Here is a 3147-nt window from a genome sequence, read left to right on the forward strand (position 1 = left end):
GTGTGTTCTGATCATATGATGAACACTTCCCGTGCTATGCTTTCTCGCCTTCCTGTTCTTCCCGTTCTTCAAATCTGTTCATGTATCCCCCTTTATGTTGGGTTTTGTTATCTATAGCTGTTCTTCTTATTTATTGTGATATTTTTCCGTTTGTCTGTCGGTATGGCTTTTTATAGCTGTGTGTGGATGCGTCGCCTTTCTCTCTCTGTCTCTCCGTGTGTGTTTCCTCGTCCTTCTCTCTCTCTTTTTCTCTCTAGCTCTGTCTCTTTATCTCTTTTTTTTTCTCTCTCTCTCCATCTCTCTCTCTCTCTCTAGTTCTTTGTCTCTATATCACTTTATCTCTCTCTCACCCCCTACCCCCCCTCATTCTCTCTCTCTCTCTCTCTCTTCTCTCTGTCCTCTTCCTACCCTCTCTCTCTCCTTTTCTCTCTCTCTCTCTCTCTCTCTCTCTCTCTCTCTCTCTCTCTCTCCCTCTCTTTCTCTCACTAACTTTCTCTTTCTCTCACTTATTCTTTAAAATACGACAAAAAAAAAAAAAATACAAATTGTGGCACACCAGTATCATCATCAATATTTGCAACAATAAAGGTTAATGTTAATGTTGATGATAATTATTCAGATGAGAAACAATAGCAATAACAACATAGTCATGCTACTATATCTAGCATCATTACCCTTTATATGTTTGAACTTTGATACAAATTGTTAAAGTTAGCATGAGGGTCATAATAGTAATGATGATGCTAATTAGGATAATGATAATATTAACAGTAATTAAAATATTGACGATCAAAAAATAATGTTGATAACAGTGATAATGATAATGATAATGATATTGATAATAATGGTAATGGCAACAATGAAAATAATAATAATGATGATGGTTTTAAAAATAGTTATAATAATAAAAAATATACTAAAAGCAATAACAACAACAATTACATAGTGATAATAATGATAGTAATAATCATAATAACGTAATAATAATAATTATAATAATGAAAAATATATTGATTAATAATGATACGAAAGATAGAGATAATGATAACAAAAACAATGATAATGATAATAATGATCATCTTAATCATCATCATAATGATATCATAATGATGATGATAGCAACAAGAAGAACAACAACAATAATAACAATAATGGTAATTATAATAATGATAATGATATCAATAATGATGATAATAATAAAAATGGTAATAATAACAACAACAATAACAACAACAACAATATTAGTAATAATAATACTAATACTAATATTGATAATGATAACAAAAATGGTAATAATAATGAAAATAATAATAATAAAGATAATGATATAATAGTCATATATATATATATATATATATATATATATATATATATATGTGTGTGTGTGTGTGTGTGTGTGAGTGTGTGTGTGTGTGTGCGCATACACACATACACAGAAACACACACACACACACACACATATTTATACGGGGGGCTTCAAAAATCTAAAACTAAAAATCATATGGAAAGATTTTGATTTCACTTCACCTGAACATTTTTATACCAACATATTATAACGTATTCAAACATGAACCCTTTAAGTCCGAGTAAAACTGAGGGTCATATGATCTGAACTGTTTAGAAACAAAAAGAAGTCGGCTTGGGGTTAAATCGGGGCGGTAAGGTGGATGTCAGACGATTTCCCATCGAAATTCACGTAGCACAGCTCTTGTCTAACGAGCGCCGTCAGCGGGTGCATTGTCGTGGTGGAAGAGAACGCGTTGAAGCAGCTTTCCAGGGCGTTTTTCGATGATTTTTTTTGACAGTTTTCTCAAAATGCATTCATAATAAGCAGATGTAATTGTTTTCTTGCCCTCGAGGAAGTCAACCAGAAAAATCCCCTCTGCATCCTAGAAATCAGTGGCCATGACCTTTCCTCTTGAACGCTCTGATTTTACTTTGACTGGTCCACTTCCACCCGTGGGCAGCCACTGCTTTGATTGAATTTTGGTGGATTCCATGTTGCCTAACTTCCAACTGGCGGCGATGCGTTTTTAACTGCATTTAAGGGTTCATGTTTTAACACGTGATAAAACGTTGGTACAAAAATGTCCAGGTGCATTGAAATCAAACTCCTTCCATATGATTTTTAGTTATGGTCTTTTCCACGAACATTTTGAAGCGCCCTTGTGTATGTATGTGTATATATATATATATATATATATATATATATATATATATATATATATATACACATATATACATACATATATATACATATATATACATATATATACATATATATACACACATATATACATATATGTATGTACAGATATATCTCATCATCATCATCATTTGGGAGCTAACGCCGGTAGGGGCGCATAGCCGCAGGCACCCTTCACTTCCACCTACGAGAGTCCCTCATGGCGAGCCGCCAGGCAGGGGTCCGGCCCATCTCTAGGTCCTCATAACAGGTTTGATCGATCTGCCCAAGCCACGACCTTCTCGGTCGTCCCACAGGCCTCCTACACCCAGGGTTGTCTCGGACAGGGACAACCTAATGGGCAGGGTCATCCTGCGGGAATCGAGCCAAGTGGCCATACAGCCTGAGTTGGCGATCGCGGATTGTGCAAGTAACTGGTCCTGTACCGGTCTCATGGTGCAGCCGTTGGTTGGACACATGGTCCCGCCAACTGTACCCCATGATTCGGCGCAAGGGTCTCTTACAAAACGCTCAAGAAAGAGATTTCCCAAAACACAAGATAGCGTCCCAAATTTCACTGCATATAGAAAAAAATGGCAGTACAGGGCCCTTTAAGACCTAGTTGGGCCTTCTGCACTGGTACTGGCATCTCCAAATACTCTTGTTTTTAGAGATTTCATAAACCCCTTTCTGCCAGGCCAATTTCCCTCTACTGGCTTCCCGGTCTGACAGCCCCGAGTCGTGAACTGCACTACCAAGGTATATAAAACTCTCTGTGACTTCGATGTATTTTCAGGAAGGTCTACTAGTAAAGGGACCCCAAAATCCTGGATCTTGGGCTTGGTCCAGGAGGGCCTCTAGCCCCAGGGGCTTCGCTTCATTGCTAAATGCATCAAGAGCCCCCATAGGGTTTCCAGAGATTTTAAAATAGAATGACAATTTATTAGCAAGTCAAGGTCTGT

The sequence above is a fragment of the Penaeus chinensis genome, chromosome 9 (assembly GCF_019202785.1).
Source record: "Penaeus chinensis breed Huanghai No. 1 chromosome 9, ASM1920278v2, whole genome shotgun sequence".
NCBI classification, from domain to species: Eukaryota; Metazoa; Arthropoda; class Malacostraca; order Decapoda; family Penaeidae; genus Penaeus; species Penaeus chinensis.